General features: G+C 36.4%; 2 protein-coding genes across 2 annotated transcripts in view; one reads left to right on the forward strand and one right to left on the reverse strand.

The window, feature by feature from the left end:
* Positions 1-20,268, reverse strand: part of LOC310900530 (uncharacterized protein) — a gene marked incomplete at its 5' end in the record, with an annotated part of 545,595 nt that overhangs the window by 327,277 nt on the left and 198,050 nt on the right. The window lies entirely within an intron of this gene.
* LOC310899750 (uncharacterized protein) overlaps positions 1-20,268 on the forward strand; it is a 566,537-nt gene that overhangs the window by 59,530 nt on the left and 486,739 nt on the right. Inside the window, exons 6-7 of the mRNA XM_083836630.1 lie at positions 7,836-10,108; positions 19,197-19,236. The gene's annotated coding sequence lies outside the window, so the exon portion shown is untranslated. The remainder of the gene's footprint in view (positions 1-7,835; positions 10,109-19,196; positions 19,237-20,268) is intronic.

A 20,268-nucleotide genomic window follows, 5' to 3' on the forward strand; every position in this document is an offset into this window, starting at 1 on the left:
GCAACCTCTTTCTGATGTTATCACTTAAATCGTCTCTTCCTCTATTTGAACCTATCCTTACAATATTCATTTTCACTGCTTGTTTTTGTTTCCAGTAAATCTTGGCTATTACATCAAGATACATGATAGGGTCAATGTGAAAGCTTTATTTTTGCAACTCAACATGCATTCTTCCACTTGCGTTTGCTCTGTCAGTGCAGTATGGTATGCTTTTGTTAATAACCCCTGAGCAGATACTGGTAGCTCATTCTGCTTGACTCTAACAAAATTCCCTGCACAGGGTGATATGATTCCTGAAAAAAATATACATAAACAAGTTTCTGTGATTCTTCTGGAGTTTTGCTTCCACACAGACTATTGCAGACGTTGTTTCTTTTCATCAGTGGCTTTTAGTACTGTACCCCATGACATTCAATAATGTTACCCAGTAAAAAGGTAATAAAACTGGTATTAACCTCAGAGACCACTGAAGAATAGTCAGCCAAGTAGGGGTCAATGACACTGATTATTTCTCAACAGTTTACCTCAGGATCAAATGTAATAAAACAAAACAGTGATTTGAGCAGGTTAGAAAGGCCTGTGTAATATACTTCAATAGCGAAAGGTTTATGCTTTTTTTTTTTAAGATAGCAGCTGTCACTTCCTCACTGAGCTACCCATTGCATCTAAAGTGTATGTACTTCTCCTCAGCGCTATATTTAGGTATTATTTAATGTTTGATTACCAGTTCTCCAAAATTCAGTGATGAATTTGACAAAGGTCATTTAGATTATTTTCTTAATCTTGCATGTTTACATATAAAATGGTTTTGTGCTAGCTAAATTGCTAATGAGTTTTACTGACATTGGAAGTAGTATTTGTAAAAATTTCTTGATATGTTGTTGGGCTGACAATGTGTCTCATTCACTTTGTCTTTTTGTTGTTGCTGCATGGACTTCTTAGGAAACATCAGTGTTTACAACAGTTCTGACTATATGCGAGGTCTGATCTGATTAATATATGAAAACCTTCTCCAAAGTCTACAGGGATTATATTTTACATGTACGCAACCTTTCCAGTATACATACAAGTATTTTCTGTGGGACCACTGAATGCTTCAAATGCTAGTGAAGAAGAAACTGTATCTTAAAACAAATAGAAAAGACCTTGTTATGGAAAATTACTAGTCTGATTACTTTACACAGAATTGTAAAATCCTACATTTATTTTTTTTAAACTTGAGGACTGTTTCTTGTAAAATAGAAAAATAAAACGGGAAAAACTTAGCATAAAGAGGTGCCAGCTTATGACTTGCTCCTTGCTGAGGACTCTGTTTTAGTTACCTCAGGAAACCTTTAAGATACTTGAGCTAACATGAGGGCAGAGACAGACAGTATCTGACCCTACGCTATGCCAAACTGCTCTGAGTGCAGAGCATTAGGTGAATAGATCACATACCTCCCAGAAGAGATGTGCAGTGACAAAAGTTGTGCCTTTTGTCTGTCTGTGCCTTTTAACTTGGAGTCCTGCCACCATGAAGAGGTCTTGGCAATATATGGAGTGTTCCTTGCTTAAAGTACACTTTCTGGGTGCTTTTATGTACTGTTCAAGAGCTTTCTGATGTGCAGTAATACCTCCCCACATCTGTGCCAAAAGTACTTTCTAACTGAGAAAGTATTTTTCCAGATCTGTTGATTTTGCAGGTCCCGCAAATTCTTTACAGCCATGATCCAGGCCATATCTCTACTCTCAGTGTAAAGCTGTGCTTCCTTCTTAAGCCCATAAGAAATTTTTATTGTTTTACATGAAGTCCCAGATATTGTGTTGTTGTTGTTTGTTTTTGTTTTTAGAAAGCCTTCCTGTCTGATTACAGTGCTTTCAGATCAGAAGATTGAAGTCACTCCTCCAGACTAATTTAGCTTTGTGGTCCAGAATAAATCATTGTTTCATACAAGTGTGGCTGAAGGAATTTCTTTCTTTCCAAACACTCTGAGTAAAGGCCATTAATTTATCATCTATCTGCCTTTGGGTACTGATTCTTTTTAATGATCTAGATAGACCAGTGTTTTTTATTTTTTTTTGCCCTCAGCTAGATTGTTTTTTCTTGGTCCCAGAGTCCAACAGAACAACTGCCATCAGGTGTTCTCCCAAGTTTGGACAATTGGTATGCCCCACTAAAATGTGTCTCTGCGTCCTCCACTGTTTTACCTGCAGAAATCCATTCTACTGCAAAGGTCTGAATCATTTGCTTTGTAGAGCTTATACTCTACAGCTGAAAGTTGCAGGTTTCCAAGAAAACATCAGTCTTTCAGCTTTTTAGGATAGGTATCTCTTATCTCTTGGATGGTTTCTACAGCTTTAGCTGTTGCTTTTGGCTTCCAGCTTCACCATAAACTCCTGCTTGATTTTTATTGCCCTTTAATGATGAATTCCTAGAACTGGCTTTTTTCTGGGGGTAATATCGTGGCAGGAGGAGGGACATATTACACTCAGAAATATCAACGTATTAATCTTTCTGTTACGTATGGCTACATGGTTAAAAAAGATGTTCTTACTGTGTGATGCACCAGAACCCACCTGAGCTCCAAGCTTGATCTAAACTATCTCAATGTCATTGACAGAGCCTTTAAAACCGTCTGTTTTGTCTGATAATTCCACCTGAGATAGTTTTACACTATATATTTATTCTACTCTAACTCATATGACCGTGATAAGCTTATAACTTGCCCCAGACAAGAGACAGGTCTATGTACTGTCTAAAACTGGCACTGCGTGTGTTCCCAGCATATGGTGCAGCTAGAGTAACTGACACATGACGTGTGCTGAAAAAGCACACTGGATAAACACCTTCCTGTTTCCTGCTGTAATATAATACACAGAAGAAAATGGGAGGATATGTAAGAATCCCGTACAATCTGTACAGTCTGTACAATCTGTACATCAGCATGGATAATGTAACTTGCTTAGACAGACAAGAAATCTTTTTGTAGTGCTTTATTCTTTTTTTTGGCATGCAAGCCCAAACTACTCAAGTCATATTTGATATTTTAGTGTCACAAAGTGAAATAGCAGTTGCTACTTTGAAATGATCTGCTTGGGTTTGGGGTTGCAGATTTCAAATCAGGATACAGTTAACAAGGAAGTCTGAAGAACAAAAGGCCTCCCTAGGAAGAGGCTTGTCACCCACTAGTTTCTTGAACAGTTTCTTTAACAGAAATCTGCTAACTACTTGAACATTCATTGAAAAAGAGATTTTAGAGACAAATTCTTATTTTGTGTGGTCCAAATAAAAGTAATATAAGGAGGTAACAAGCTGTCATGCCCACTAATAAGTTTAAGAAAAAAGAAAAAAAGCAAGAAAGGAAAGAAAAATAAATGTGCACTTTATAGCTTACCCCCTTTGTTTCACTTCTCTCCTCAAAATCATCAAAACAAGGAGATGGTTATGGAAGTAGGTGCTACGTGTGCTAGCCACAGTGCTTCTGGGGGCAATTTATGTCATGCTCTGAGTAGTAATGTATGCAGTAATCTAGAAGGTTTATAAGAAGCTTCTGCTCTACTTTTGGCTGGAAAACCAAAGAAGAGATTGAGTGCAAACTTTTGGTCTCTAATAATGTGAGCGTTGATGGACTGCATGTTGAGGAAACATTTTATATAATAAATACAGATAATTTCTACCTGACGTAATACCACTGAAGTGGCATTTGTGCAAGAAATCTACTTCTGAAATTCCCCAGAATTATTCTTCAGAGAACAAGATGTTTTTCAAACTGGTGAGAAGAAGTCCCTTCAGTCTCTTTTTCTTAGGTTTTAAAACCATAGCATTATTTCTGAAGGCTTGTTTCGAAAGTAATATATTTTGATTTTGTAGCTTTACTGGTATCTATGTTAATTCACCAAGCAGAGAAAAAGTAGTTTATTTTCTGGAGCAGAAAGAGAAGGCAAGAAATAGACTGCTTTTAACTCTGCTTGGAATAGTGGTGAGGAAAAGTGCTTAGGAAGATTACATACCAAAATGAGGTTAGAAGAACAGTAGCAATTTTATTTAAAATGTTTCAGGTTTACTGTGAGTTGCCTTACTTAACATAACGGTACTGAAAACGAGAAGTAAATCTGATGAATGGGGTGATAAGTTACTCAGGTAATATGAGATGCCTAATGAACAACAAAGTGTCATCACAGTAGAAAAGTACTGAAACAACTATTTGATCACTAGATAAAAATCACGTTGGTCTGTCATTCACTCTGTTTTAGCAATGGGAAAACCAATCTTTATCCTATAGTCTTTACTCCTGAAAAATGACGTATTTCAAAGAGCACAAAAGTGACTTGAAACTGCAGTGAGGGTTAATTAAATACTCAGTTTTTCTTGTTGTCTAGATCTTTCAGCACTGCTTGAATTACCTGCTGACACTTGTTGTAAGCATTTAACGTAGCTCTTGCTTCTATTTGACTGCTGTGGTGCCATTATAACATCATACATATTTGGAACACATGAATTAATATTTAGATGTATGAAAGACTACATGCATAAGTCCTAGTTTAATTATTACAACCTATAATTGCCAAGAGTACCACTGTTTTTTTTCTTTCTTTTTCTGTTTCTCTTTTTTTTTTTCCCCAGATATTTTATTAGCTTGTGTAGAATCATAGAATGATAGAATATCCCTAGTTGGAAGGGACCCATAAGGATCACCAAGTCCAACTCCTGGCACCGCACAGGTCTACCCAAAAGTTTAGACCATGTGACTAAGCGCACAGTCCAATCTCTTCTTAAATTCAGACAGGCTTGGTGCAGTGGCTACTTCACTGGAGAGCCTGTTCCAGTGTGCAACCACCCTCTCGGTGAAGAACTTCTTCCTGATGTCCAGCCTAAACTTCCCCTGCCTCAGCTTAACACCGTTCCCGCGGGTCCTACCACTGGTGATAATGGAGAATAGGTCACCTGCCTCTCCACTCACCCTCGCGAGGAAGTTGTAGACTGTGATGAGGTCCCCCCCCAGCCTTCTCTTCTCCAGGCTGAACAGGCCCAGTGACCTCAGCTGCTCTTCATATGTCTTCCCCTCTAGGCCCTTCACCATCTTCGTCGCCCTCCTCTGGACACTCTCCAACAGTTTAATGTCCTTCTTGTACTGTGGTGCCCAGAACTGCACACAGTACTCGAGCAAGTATACTGTCTGCAGTGTAATGCAAGAATAGACAGACAAATTTCCCTTAGTCAACTAATTAACCATGAGTAAATTGTCTAACAAACGCATCAGTTTGCAACCAGAGAAGTACTGATATATTTTTTTTACCAGTAAACTGTTTAATTATTACTTTAATCTATAAAAATAACTCTAAGAACAGTCATACTGAAAAACAGTTTTGAAGAGTAGCTGAAGGTAAAAATTGCCCTTAACAGCAAATTGGCAATTAAAGGGAAAATTTAGTCTTCACACTATAGAAGTGTTAATTTCATTGTCATTCTGATGTGATTGGACACTAATGTCATGGAGAAGTGGCTATCCCATGACTTAACTGCAGAATTTCAATATTGTTGAATTACAGCTCTTCTGGATTAGATTAAAAATCCATCCATCATAAAAACATATCTTTCTCACTGACAGCAAATCAGAAAATAGTGTCAAAAAGTTTGTAGCAATACTTTTCTACAATATTTCCAATACAAACACTTCCAGACTTAATAACTTGCATCGTGCATCAGTGTTTTTGCAAATAGTAATCATGGAGACCATTTCAGGTATCAACCTTTAAATGTGTGGTTTACTTAAACATTTTCAGGACTCAGTAATATTTTCAAGGAAAGCAATAGGGATGTAAATACTCCAGCAATGATTAACAGGCCTCTTCCCTCATCATTTATAAGACTTCTTTCCATAACATGTCTTAACTTGGGAAATGATTAAGAATAGATATTTCAGAAATCTCTCTTCTACTGCATAAGCCTATTATAGCCCATCAGTGAGGACTAGAAGGTACATGGAAATGCATTTTAAAATCTTTAATGCATTCTGCTTGTATTAGTAGTGACACCATAGAGGACTTACAGTAATGATTTTCATCAGCTCTTCCAAATGTTTTTCAGTACAAGGCTGTATAGGCAACTTTTTATTTAAAGTAGACTACATAAAGATTCTGTTTCAGTGAAGTGGTTTTGTTGTTGTTTTTGTTGTGTTTTTTTTTTTTCCAAAAATGCAGTTGTGTCAAAGCTGATAATTTATAATTAAGTTATTTGAATCAAACTCTCACCAGAAGAGACAGTCTTGGACACCTGTCACATCACAGCCAGTACTGTGCAGTACTAGGTTAAAGGTTGGACTAGGTGACCTCAGAGGCCTTTTCCTACCTGAATGATTCCATGATTCTATTGCTCAATGTGAGTTCTGTCAAAATATGAATCCAAATGTGGCATATGCCAAGTATTGCCTGAATTCTTCTTAGGGAGTAAATATCTACGTGGTTATAGTAGTGGCTATATAAGGGTACAGATAAAGCAGGATCTGGATGCAGAGGTAATACATTCTACTCAAATAGACAGTTTATTTGGAAAATTTAAATGGGTATTTTGGGCATACATGGTATGTGTGGGAGCAAGTCTGTCATGTCTTTTATATTATTGTCACGTGCAAACAGTTGTAATTTCTAAAGATTGTTAAGGGAAATAAGTTCTTTATCAACTTATTCAAACTATGTGCTTAAGTCTGCCAAAAGCAGAAACTCTATATGCTTATTTAATCACAATGAGATTTTTCTTATCAGCATAATCAACTGTAATCAAAATTAGAGCTATATATTTTTAAAGCATATTCAACCAAATAAGCAGTTTTACTTATGTAAAACTTATGAGCTTTACTTATGTTCATATGGATACACAGACGTTCAGATGATTTTGCTTCTATCTTAGCTCAGTTCTTGATGCTAAAACTCTGTAAAGCCATTTTCTTTTGAAGGCTTACATTTTAGCTCCCTTGCACGTTTCAGATTAAGTTGTATATAGCTCATGGGGTGACTTCAATTCAAATTTCAACACTTGGTACCAAAAAATGCAGAAAAAGGTTTCTATAGGCTGGAGTAGTCAAACACTTCTCAAAGCCATTTCAAATATTTCCATGCTTCATTTCAGCAAGTAATTCAAACTACTCAATTTCTGTCTTTGCACAGTTGATATTTAGTGGCGGATATAATTGCCTCTGAAAACTACCTCCTTTGCCACATTCAGATGGCAATATAAAGGTTTGTAAAACACATCCTGAAATGGTGATGCCTCTTGGATGCTGCTTAAAATGCAATCATCATGAAATAGGTACTTAGTCAAACAGCATCTGGAATGTTCTTTTCCATTTTGAACATTTTGAGAGACATTAGCAGAGAAGAAATTCAGGAAAGAGCAGTTGCAGATGATTACATATCAGGAGGAATAAAATTATAACATACAAAAATGTTTTAAACTTGTCCAAATGAAGAAGCTCTGATGAACGTGATAACTGTAGTGGGGCTATTTGTCCCTTCAAAGCCTCCTTTCAATAGTGGGAGTTCAGGAAGGATTCTCAGAATCAGAATTGCTCGCCCTGACAAACCCTGGAAGGGTTTTGCACAGCCTCTGAACTCTGGGACTGTACTAGAAAAGAAAATGAAGCTCTGGGAAAGACCTTGGAGGGCATTTTCTTTTCTTTCAAGAAAATGCCCTCCAGACAGATCAGGATGGCATGCAGGAAGAGATTTTAGGACAGTGAAAGGGCAAGTTTGCTTTGGAGTTCAGGAGCAAGCCATATCGTGGATTCCCATGGCTGAAGAGCACTCCTGGCCAGGAGATGAGGGTGCCATGTTGAGGCATTATCCTTGACAACTACCAGTCCCTCTCTGTTCAAGGGAGGAAGGAAGAGATGTTAGTGATGTGGCAGAAAGCCAGAAGGATGACCTGTCCCACCGTCACTTCTGTTCAGATGGGAGTGGAGATCTCTAAAAAAAGTTCCTGGAGGGCCTAGAGTTCACCTGGGGTAAGGACATCTCTGAAGAAAAGGTAGGCTCTTAGAGCAACAGACATTTAAGTTGATGCCTGCGGCAGAGAATTTCATTGCTGTGTACTTGTTCTGCTATTTGGAAGAAGTGATATTTTTGTATCCATATAGATTGTGAGTCACCTGAAATCAAACTGTCAAAGCAGCCAAGAGAAAAATCATGGATCATGAGAGGCTGAAGGAGGAACCCTTGATCTGCCAGGATGTAGAGCGCTTTTGAACAAGAATCTACAAATTTTTATTTATCTGCATACAACTACTTGAGTTCTATTGATGTTAAAGTAAGGGTAATGGTATGGAAGAATTATAAGCAATGAAAGGAAGTAAGTCTTAATATTGAAAGCTAGGAAATGTAAGTATTACTAGAGTAATTGATGTGTATTGCATCAAATGATTCACTAAATAACACTGGACAAGGCATTGAAAATAGGCCTGCATTAATGGGAAGATGAAATAAATGATCCAACATCAACAGTTTCTCTACTAAGCTCCTTATGGCATAAACTATTGATATGTCTGTACACATCTTTGCAACTCATCCAGAGTATTCTTTGCCAAACTAAAATAAGGGGCTCAATGCATCTTCTGTAGTATTTTAAGTGGATTTAGTAGTACTTCTGGAAATATCTCCTGTTCTTTTGAAAAGCTTGTTGTGCCATGAGAAAAATAAAAATAAAAAGTGAGAATTTGCTACAAGTCTTCATTACTTGATTTAAGTTTCTGAGTGTGAGTTATGATGCTAAAGCAGATTATTTCACTCAGTAAATAATGCGTGTTCCAAACTGTATTGTTACTGTGATATTTTAACCACTAGTACAAGCTCAGTGCTGATTATTATTATTATTATTATTATTGTTATTATTATTACATTCTGAAAATTTTCCTCAGTATCCTGAAATTAGGCTCATATGAGAATAGGGCTTCTGTGGCTGCTCGGGTGAAGTGAGGGATGAATTGTTGTTAGAACTGTGAATGGCATTGCAGTGCCATCTGTGCTAGAGCCAAAGTTGACATCAGATGCTTACAAGAAAACATTTTTACTTAATTATTGAGCAGTGTCTGAATCCTACTTTAAGAAAGATTAAGTTTAAAAATATTTTAAACAATTCATTTTTAACATCGCAGTCAGTAAAATAATACAAAATAAAATCTAAGGAAAAAAAAGCTAGGCGTACTTCACTGTCAGACACAAACAGAAGGAAAGAGGATAATCATGATGTGTAATTAGTAGCAAGAAGAGAAATATACTCATTACCTTCACAAAATGTAAAAGGAAGCCCTGATTAGGATTTATAATTAGTGCTTTTCAAACAGAGATCTGTGAATCCTACTTATTTTATGCTAAAATATTCTGCTTGGTCTTAACTCTTCAGTTTGTTCTTGATTTGCTTCCATCTTTCTATCTGAAAAATAACTGATAGCTAAAGATGAATTAAATATTTTTCAATTACTTCTCCATGTCAGTAGTCTCTAGATTTGCCACTGGAATGTTAGGAAATTGTGGAAAAAAAAGAATTCACAAGATAATCTTTGACGAAGTAGAGTTCAGCAGATAAAACATTCCCTAAACTTTTTTAAATAACATTATATTTTGCTATGCTTTTTTTTTTCCCTTTAATTTCTTCAAAACTACAACTTTAGTTAACCTAATGCTAAATATAATGATATAGAGAGATTTGATTCTACTGGGGTTAACACAGGGGAAAGCATTTTCAGCTTTGAAAGGAAATACAGAAACAAACTATACTCATTTGTCTATAATTTCATTTTTCTTTTGAACAGTGACTTGAAAACAAGTCAGGAGTTGGATTTATCCCATTTATATAGGTTTATTCAGTTTGTATATCTTTCAGGCAGAATGGTGACTGCAAACTGCCATGGCAATGATGCAAAAGGAGCCATTGAGCCCTGTCTTACATGTGGGTGCACTTTTGGTCTCAGGTCAGTCCTATGACATGAATTCTGCTGTAGCATGGAGGTGGACAGACCCTTCTTCTCATGACTGCATTTGCTCTCGAGCTCTTCAACACAACAAGGAATTCAACCCACTTCTGGAAGAAATCAGTGGGCCTTTGTGGCAGATGTATGAAATTCCAAGGATGAAAAATGTAGCTAAGTATTTTATTATTGCTTAAAACAATAATCATAAAATATTTGGATAATCTGACCTTAAAATCCTTGGAAAACTAGATGATGCCAAGGGGTTCTCATGCCATCACAGAATGATTCCTTGCTGCAGTCAAAATCTAAGTGAAAAGTCCCTAGGCTTGGAGCCTAGCACACATCAGACTTATGATCTGAGTAACTACTGTAATTCTTTTCCTGTTTTCATAAGTAAATATGCAAGCTTGCTTAATGGTAAGATATGTTCAGATGTGAGTTTAGTTTGATACTTTCTCCTTTCTCACCTAAACAATTGTAATAGGAAATAAGTCAACAGTTATTCCAAGCACATATCACATCTTTCTGGGTATAAATAAAAATCCCCTTTTGACTGATTTTGATGGCTTGAAGAAACATCACCAGCAGTAGCAGAACAGGAAAACATATAAGCAGTGTAAGTTCATTTACACACAGAAGTCCAAGTTCTTTCCAAGTAGCAGTTTCCTGAGAAAATCTGCAAGATTATTACAAAATTGGCAGTTCTTATGCTCCTTGCTCCTTTCTTCATTTCCACAAGTTCAGAGTGATTTTGTAGCTTTCAGTATTATACAGCTGGAGGTCTATTTTTTTATATATTTTTTTTATTTTTTCCCTCACCAGGCAGTTTTCTAGGTATTATTTTTGCTCTTAGAGTTCTATTTTACTGCTAACTGTAATGGTTTAACATTCTGTGTAATTTAGTGGAAATAATTATTAAAGCACCTCAAGTTAACCATATGCACAAAAGCTGGCAGGATGAAGCTCAAATGGTAATGCAAAAGAGTGATGATGAGGATTATCTACAGTTTGAAGGCACAATATCTTGCACTGCTTTCCACAAGGGGTATCTGTTCTGACTTTTTGCAAAGCTTAAGACATGTCCACTGTATGCATCATACCTCTCAACTGATTCCTAATGAAAATGTAACCGTTGGGTTTGTCGGAGCTGGTTGTTTAAGCAGAGTTTAATGGCTTTGGAATAATTTCTATTTGAACACCAAGCATTGTGCAAATAGGAGGAGAAAAAAGTACAAATACTGTATTTTGAATAGTGATGGATCAAAAAGGAACAGTGTGTCTGAAATTTAAGATTTGAATCTGAAAGAGGATTAGTAATGTTTTGAAAGAATTGGTGTAAGGTTTGGGGGAGTTCAACCAAAAGAAAGAAGTTGCAAATGTTCGGACAGTTGATATTGGTGATGCTAGTTTTCATATAAGTAAAGAAGAAAGGTTTTCTCCCTGAGTTACAGTTCTTTGGTATCTCTTTCTGAGCCAGTAAATAAAGTGGAACGAACTGGCTTCTGGCACCCTAAAAGTCGGTCTTTCCATGCATTGAAGTCATTATGTAATTTTATCAGTTATGCATTTCCATTTATATTATGACCATTAATCTTTCCTTTCATACTTTTTTTTAGCAAGCAAAATCATAATGTATGCACCAGAGTCATTGGTGCAGAATCCACTAAGCTCCTGAAGGCACATCCTCTCAGTCCATGCAAAATTGATTTATTATGCTGTATTTCACATGGAAAATTTACACTATAATTGACCTGTAATAGATTGCTTTTGATAAATGCTTCAACATACAGTGGAAATTGAATGTAAATGTGAGATTACCTTAGGGTTCTAACTGGAGTTTTCCCAAATGGAAAGACTAAAAGAAAAATGTCACTTGCAAATTTGTTCTAAACCTGCAGTTTGTAAACCCATGTCTGAAATGGGGAACGTGGAACTAGAAAATGCAGCAATGCATCAGGATCAAACCATTCTTTTCCTCGAGACCTGTTGTCAGTCTAGTTTGCAGATCCAGCTGCAGGGAATTTCACAGTACTTTTTAAGAAATCATTCCATTCACCACTCAGCAACTTTTTTCCAGTATCAGTAAAAGCAGTTACCCCAATCACATTTCATTTACTTAGCCAAAGATTGAGATTTCCTGATGATGGGTTGTTATGGTCACCATTTGACATTGCAGATGGCTAGGGCTAATGTTTAGAATATTAGTTGTATACTGATAAATACCGTCTTTGCTCTGAAAGTAACATTGGTATGCCTATTGTAAAGACAGGCAACTTTGTGCAGGAAATTATGCTTGTATTTCTTTTTCTTCCTTTTTGGTCAAGAGGCCAGTAGGAATAAATGCAGCTAGTCACATGCAAAAGTAAATGAAGATTAGGTGTGATACATCTTTTTTATCCAGGATGAAGTTTTTCTTATTTTATTGTTGGTGTCATACCCATGACAATAAGCAGCTTTACAAATTGACAAATTTATCATCCTGACATGCAATTTTCTGTGCAACGTTGTTTTACAAAGTTGTGGTTAAGCTGTGAGGATATTTCTATTTGGAAATATAAACTGATTATGAATTTGTGCAGATTTTTACACTACATTCACATTTTTCTCTCAAATTCTAACCTTGGTCTGTTGTACTGAGGTGTCTAGATTTCTGGTGCCTGATAATATTCAGTGGTTAAGAATTGGAGCAAAAGTCATGGTGCTGTGCCGACTGTGAAAGTACTGTGATTTAGTCCATCTTTGAATAAAAGTACGGAAGCTCTGATGCATGAAATGTTTTCTCCAAAATGAAGCTATGAATTTAAGACTTGGTAACATTTTGGCCATGGAACAGCAGCATTATAAAAGTAATGTCTATGTGGTGAGCAGGAGAAGAGGGGCAAAATGGGGGACTGTCTAACCAAACCCGTGAAAACACAAGACAGATTTAAAAATCAGTGGTGAAATATGACATAAACAATTTTCCTTATAGATGCTTAAAATTAAGTAACCCTTTTAGAACAGTTTTACAGGGGTCTAGATGTTTTACTTTTCAGAAAGACTGTCATTTCAGGAAAGCTTAAGCTATTTGTGTATAACTTAAGGTATTAGAGTCAACACAGACCGTTTGTGACCAAGCTTGTAACTCTCCTCAGGTCAGTTTGCTCTGAACAAAATTCACTGAAATAAGTGAGTATTGTGCTATAAAGAGGAAATTGGCTTTATGAAAATAGATATGAACCAGCAAAATAAGTTAACTAGCTATTATGGATATTAGCTGAAGCAGCTTCAGATTATGCTGACTACTTTCCAGTGGCACTTCAGTGAAATGGCTTTTTGTACTGTACCCTTTTTTCTTGGGAGGCTGGGGCTGAAGTGGTCCTGTGGGCTGAGCCAAGCTCCTGGTAAACTTGCAGAAGGAAAACTGGGTTAAACAACTTCTCATAATGGCAAGAAGTCTAAGGGAAATGCTGAAACAAGAGAAAAGGGTATAATAGGTGCATGAACCCAGACAGTTGTGGGTGCAAACGTTCAAAGTGGTGCCATCCATTTTTGATCTCCATCCCTTTGTGGAAGATGAATGGTAAGGAAGGGGGATTCTGTTTAAAATGCAGTATAACTTCTAATGATTGAAAATGCTATTATGGGTGACTTCTTTGCAAGCCGTGCAAAACCAGTAGTGTTCTTATGCTAGGTAGTCCTAATGTTCATAAAAATAGTGGGCAAGTGTTAACACTGTTTTCAACCTCTAACTGAAGTTTAAAATAAATTGCTCTGTGGATGAACAGAGGACTCAATTCTCTTGGGCTGTCAACATAGCACCCTTCCAAAGTAATAAAATTCACTTACGCAGAAAGAAAACAAAGAAATCCAATAGCTGTAAGACCTGATAAAGTACTAGCTAAAATGGGAGACCCAGAGGAGTGCAAGTATGATTTAGTGTGAAAAATATCATTTTCACATAGTAGTGCATCATGTCAATGTTGTTATTGCCAAGGTAAAAAGAAGTAAACAGGTAAGAACATTTTAAAAAGAATAAAACAAATTACCCAATCCGAGAACCAATCTTCTCTTCGTTCTTTTTGGTACAGCAGCTTTGCTATAAAATCAAGGTTCAGAATAGGCTGATGTAAGGTCAGAACTATTTACTAGCCTAGATGACTTCGTGTATCTGCACCTGTGGGTTGCAGATATGGTTGAAAAACAAGCTAGAGAAAATTCCACCTATCTAGGATAATACCAGGTTGGCTTTATGCATATTATCAGTGGTGGTATAGGAAGCATAAAATCCTAAAGGATAAAAGGAATGCATAGCTCAAGTTAGAAGATATAGTGAACCGTGTTTTCCTTTGTGTTAAAGCAAATAACCTAGTTTACTAACATGAAGGTAGTTCCCTAGTACAATTGCACTTCAGTCCAGGCCAGAAAGCAAAGGACTACCGGACAGAGTCCTAGGGCATGGCAAGCTGTGGACCTTCACATTCTGTTTCCTATTTCTGATGCGTCTGAGGTCTGGTAAGGTTGTAGCTTACAATCATGAATACATCCACTGTCATTAATCTGTTAACCTTCAGATCCAAAGCAGAAATTATCTAATTCTAACATATCTGTGAAAGGGTATAAAGGAGCTTAAACTTAGAAACCAAGGTTAATGTCCAACGAACTGATGAAATAAACTGAGTATCCTTGAAAAGTAATTCACTTAAATGGTTTTGTGCCCTCAATCCTGTCAACATCTGCCTTATTCAAAATGGATAAAAATATTGGACATGTTCAGTTCATTTAGTATAATAAATACTAGTCCTGCAGTGATTTATGGAGCAAATAATTTAAAAACTGACTTTTTGGTATTGCAGCATTGTAGTCAAAAGGAATTTACATTGATAGTGGATTCAGTCTTAAATGGTCTGAAAGCATTGCAAAGAGCAAAACGATGAAATGGCTTTCCTGAATGCCATTTAGATCTTTATCTTTCCACTTCCATCTTTCTCTATAACATGATGAAATTTACTTTAAGTTTGGGTAGCTATAGCAAATATTTCCTTGCCTGCTGTCACTTTTTGTCTTTAGTCAGCACCATTTATCCTTTCTGTTGGTCTGACCAGTTTCTTCAAGCCTGATAACAGAACAAAAAGTTCAGCTCTATAAATATAAAAATATGAATTTATGTTAATCTGTTTAGGAACCTATTTTAGGCAGCTAAGTTTAAAAGTTGATTTAATCTTTTTCCTTTAGGGCCTAATTCAGATATCAGTTGTTTGCTGGAATTGTACTGACCTCATATCTCTCAAATTAGATCACAATCAAAGTAGTCAGCCTCTGAAAAGAAAAGTTTTATTTCCTTGTACATAGGGTTCAAATTGTCGCAGTACCATAAATGAAGAATAACTGAATTTAAAAAGGAGGACTGGAATGTTAAGTAATGCCAACACCAAAAAAGTTTCAGTCATGGGTAATATCTTCAGCAGCAGTTTGGCCTTGCATTAGCTAATGCCTGCATAGCTTTGTAATTTTGTTAACGTATGACTACACCAGCATTTAGAGGACTACAACAGCCATTTATCTAGTGAGAAAAAATTTATAATGAGACAAAAGAACAGTAACTAGATACCCTACATATTTCTAGGATTATCTTCTATTGCTCCCCTTCTTGGACCTAAAGTGGGATAGGGCCTCATTCCTTAAAATTACCTGAGAGTCTCAGCTGAAGGGAAACAAGCTCTTGCAGTAAGTCCTGAAGAACAAAGCAATATGAAAGACCTTTAGAACTGCAGCCAGACATGTACAGTTTGATATTTCTTTTAAGTTTCTGTGATGAATGAAATACATTGCAAAAGAGATTTTGTTTTTTTTAATGACATTGAATTCTTATTCTCTGGGTTAGAGAATACCAGCCCCCAGCAGTTGTAAGTTACAGGAGGCACCCCTTGTGTGTGTAAACTAACAAATGCTTTTACCATTTTACCCATTTTTACTAACAATCACTCTTTATGCCAGGCAGTGAGTGAGCCCTGAATATTTTTTAGTCTGATACTGATACAAAACGCCAGATTTTAATTGTACATTTTAGAGGAGATTTTCATACATGTATGAGTAACTTAAAAGCTCTTTTGACTATCATTGAAACAAACTTCTATCTGCATTTATTAAAAATGTGATTTTGGTCTGTATATTAAACACTCTTGAACATTTCTTGACTAATTTATTTAAAAATATAACTCTATAAATGGAGAAGATGCTTGCTTACATATGGAGAGGTATTTGTAAAAGGAGTGGTAGCATGAATAAATCCAGTCTAAGTCCTGGATATAGTAAATTTTCTGAATACTATGGTTAGATAAACATACTTTGTCTGTAAGACTCAATGTTAAATTGTCTCCTTACAGAGAATTCTTAGCCCAAATCCTCTTTGTATCTGAGCTGTACACTTGGGAACAACCCAAACTCACTCTCTGGTGGTAACTTAGTGGTTCTTCCACTGGCTATTCTTATTGTCCTGACATGACTAACAAATGAAAAAATATAACAGTCTAGACAAAGACTGAACAACTTCGTACATGCTTGGTTGTTTGGATGTCTGACTCGTGAAGATTTTTGGTTTCCATAACACTTAATGGAAATTTGTATGTGTATATGTATATATATTTCCCCCAATGTATAATCTTAATAACGGGTGTTCTCATCATTTATTTGTCAGAACATATGTTTCAGTTCTAGGAAGTTATAGAGCTGCATTCAGTTTAGGTGCACACCGCTGACATTGCGGGTAAGGCAGAATTATTGCAGATAGGTTGGATTGTGCTGTCAAATTAAGGACTGGTCAAATGCTGCATGTAAAACTTTAAAGTTTAATCCTTCCTAAAGTCAGCTAGTCAGCTCTGTCCATAAAATTAATCCACTTTTATGATTGTCCCTTCCATCTATCGACTCTCATTTTTTTTCACTATAATAACCAGAAGTTAATTCACTCAAGTGATCACTCTAGATCTTTGTGAGCTGAGTGTATCATATTATAGGAAGGGAGATTCCTGGAGACTATATGCTCATTTGCAAAGGAAACAAGCTTTACATATTAAAAAGTGCAATTTCCATATCCAGGAGACATAAGGGAGGGGACAAAACTAGCTAACTCATAGAAATGTCCTTACTATTTATGGATCATGTGTGTCTTTGTATATTTATGTGACTGTTATGTGACTTGCAGCCTTTAAATTGTAGATTGTACCCAGTACACACTAGCCTGAATTTCAAACATTTTCAGGGTTCACTGACCACTAAACAAACAAAATTCTGTAACTGAGGTTATAGTTCAGTGTTTGCTAGGATATTTGGTGGAATATTTTGGGAATACATGAGCTCCCTCTGAGCTCTGACCAACAAGGCTTCCAGAGAATTGATGCTTTAAGACTTGACCTAAAAAGTCCTATCTTTCTATAAGATTTAGTGGTGTGCTATATTACACAAAAGTACAATTTTCAATAATTACATCTGCTATTGTGTAGTTCATAAGTAGATATAATAGCATTACTTTTAGTTCATCCATCCTTGCATGCTTCACTGTGCATCAGCAAGCATGCAATGACACTTCTCTTTGTATAGTTATTTTCAGCCAGAGAGCAGAGGCCTTCTGAAAGGTATCACTCTTTAAGATGGAGAGGTCAGCCAGATCCTTGATAGAAGAAAGGAAAAAAAAGGATGAAGGGAAACTTCAGAATAGAATTTTTCCACTTAAAAGTGGACTAAGCCAAAGCTTCATAGTATCAGCAGTCACTGTTCTTGAAAAGGTAAAGTTAAAATGGAACATGCACCTACAGCAATAATGTAGTTTCTAGAGGGTCAAGAATGTGTTCTGTGGGGAAAACTTTCCCTTAAGTTGTGAATACTTCTGTAATGGCATACATATTTTTGGTTTCAATGTGCACTGCTTTTTGTCAAAAGCAGTATTCAGCCAACAGTCTTCTAGGAAGTTCTCAAACGTTTACATGACTGAAATGCAGAGGTCTTCATCTTTCCTGAAGACAGGTTGGTTGAATTAGTGACAGATTTTGAGTCTCCTCTGTTCCATTGCAAGATTCAGTGAACCACAGTGATCTATGAAGACAATACAAAAGACCTAGTTACAGTTTTCATTACTGAATGCTATTTTATTTGGCTCATCTTCCATAGAACAGCAATATAGAGAAGCTGCTGTTGGACATTTAAACCAAAGTTTCTAACAACAACAACAAAAATCAACAAAACAATACAATCTGTGTGGGGTAAAAACTTGCAGAGGTCATAGAATCATAGAATCATTAAGGCTGGAAAAGACCTCCAAGATCATCTGGTCGAACTGTCCTCCTACCACCACTATTACCCACTAAACCATGACCCTAAGTATCCCATCCAAGCTTTCCTTAAACATTCCCAGGGATGGTGACTCCACCTGAACCTCCTGATAGTGACTCCACCTGAACTTTCCAACCTGAACCTCCCCTGTTGCAACTTGAGGCCATTCCCTATTGTCCTATTGCTACTTATTCCCTATTGTCCTATTGCTACTTATCTATTTGATAATCTATTTGATGATATTTATAATAATGTTTCCTAATAATGTGATAGTGGGGAAGGACAATTATTAAGTCTTAGTGAATATCCAGAAACACAGATAAGCAATGGATGAAGAATCCTAATTACTTTAAGGTGCCAGGTTGTACAGAATAAAATATTTATTGAGATGATGTTTAGGGTGATTAAAGTCCACATACTACAAATATATCAAGATTTATTTGGCATTTAACCAGAAAGTTCTATTTTAAAAAGTTGTAAATATATCGCATGTAACTGTTAATATTCACTGACAATCAAGGCCCATTTTAAGAGTAAATGAAACTGGTATTGGCTAGTGTAGACACAAATGAGGTTCCAATCAGTTCTTCCACTCATGGGCATTATCTTATCCTGCAACTATATGGCATCCAGGTTCTGAGTTTCTTTCCTTTCCTTTCTATGTTCTGGGTGACCTTAGGGTTCAAGCAGTTGAAATTCAAGTTAGGTGGACTCTGTAGCAATTTTGGAAAGGTAAAAGCTATCCAGCATAACTTATTTTAACATATCTGCCTTTTCTTAATCTAATATCAATCAAGTTGTCCAGACTGAAAATGTGGTTAAAGTTTTTTTGTTGTTGTTTTATAGTTTTGTTTTGAAGTTCACATTAACAATACTATCAATATTAGCTAATTGCCAAGAATAATAGTGATAAACAGAGAACATATAAATTTTCCTTTATCTTTACAGGCTTTCGGAAGCTGTGAAAGTGTATCTGCTATGCAGCAAGGTGAGAAAATGATGATAAAGTTAATTCAGCTGGCATATTTTGGTAGAGAGAAGGGAGGGGATTCTGAAGCTATATGGGAAAACCCTTGTGTTTTATTACCCCCACCACTTCCCCCCCCCCCCCCCCAAAAAAAAAATAAAAAACTAAAAAAGTAAAAAATGCAAGAATGGAAATTAGTCTCAGATAAGGGTCAGAAAAATGCAACAGTGGCAAATAAATTCTGCAGGCTAATGCTAGCATTATATCACTCGTGCATTGGCCATGTTTTGTGAATTAATACTGAAGTCACTGAGACTCCTCATAGATAAGGAGAGTTGCATGGGTTAGACTTGTTAGGTTCAAGTACTGGAAGAATGTGCTTTAAATCAAAAGGGCATGGATGATATAAGCTGTGCATTCCATCTAGTTTGTCCTTAAAAGGGGTGGGTAGTGGAACCACTACAAAGGAAATCAAACACTTAGAAATACAAGTCTAGTGATGTTAGATGTTGCAGGAGCATATCCCCCAATATTTATGGTTCCACACAGCTGTTTCTCACTGTGGCACCACAGAGTTATCTCTCTGCAGCACTGCCTGACCCCACATACTGACATATGAGACTCTTCAGGAACACTTGCCTCTAAAAGACTGTGAGAAGCACATTCTCAAAGAGTAGTGTTTTTTAAAAGCTGCAGTGTTGCTAAGGAAATTGGTCACTTTGAATTGTAGTATGAAAAATATGTCCCACATCTCAGTTAGAATGTCTTATTATTACACTGCTACGCTATAGTCAACTCATTTTTTTTTCTTCAACTGATCTTGCAGCAATTAGCATGCCATACAAGTCAAAGGGATTTTGGGGTCCACAGAACATGGACATGTCAAATGCTCTTGTTCCATACAGGACTACAAAGATGGAGATTGCAGTGCACTGTAGTAGGCCTGTAGTGAAAGCAGAAACTTATCCAAGACATTTTCTCATTTTGCAAGATTAACTTGATTGTTCTTTTCTTCAAAAAAGCTGTTCAGGGAATGACATTGCCTTTAAGATA

Source organism: Anser anser (assembly GCF_964211835.1).
Source record: "Anser anser genome assembly, chromosome: 5".
NCBI lineage: Eukaryota > Metazoa > Chordata > Aves > Anseriformes > Anatidae > Anser > Anser anser.